Genomic DNA, 638 nt, shown 5'->3' on the forward strand with positions numbered 1-638 from the left:
TGAAAAGAAGATGGCCTCGAGATCTTCTCCTCTAGAAATGTTAATGGAGTTCTATCAGTGGATAGATTCTCCACCTACAGCAAATTTACTGTTGAAACGGCAGTGGCCAAGAGATTTATTGTAAAATAAAAATGGACAATTGAAGTTTTGGCAGTGGTCAGATGCACCCTTCAAGTTGAGTGTTTGTGGCTTTAGCGCACTTACTCAGCCTCCACTGGCTCATTACCAGTTAAACAGTGGGAGAGATGCGCTGGGATCTCAAAGACCTTTACACGTGGGGGATAGAGTGGGCTCGGGGATCCTCAGTAAAAGAGTTATTGTTTATAAAAGTAAAAATGTGATTCAGTGATTATTTTAATTTTATTATTATTATAAATATAATTACTTTTTCTTTCCATGTACATAGTTTAATTTTTACTCTTCTATTTATATATATTTAGAGAGAGATTTTATTTATTTTTATGTAATTTGTTTTTATTCATTAATTTTTTTTATTCTTATTTTATTATATGTTATTTTTTATTTATTTATTTTTTTTTTATTTTAGTATGAATATGATCAGTTATCACTGACTACCTATGGCCCAACAATGGCAGATTGTAATATTTATCAATGAATAAAGTTTTTAAATTTAAAAA

The sequence above is a fragment of the Halyomorpha halys genome, unplaced genomic scaffold (assembly GCF_000696795.3).
Source record: "Halyomorpha halys isolate HHAL.00 unplaced genomic scaffold, Hhal_1.1 Scaffold1154.1, whole genome shotgun sequence".
Lineage (NCBI taxonomy): Eukaryota > Metazoa > Arthropoda > Insecta > Hemiptera > Pentatomidae > Halyomorpha > Halyomorpha halys.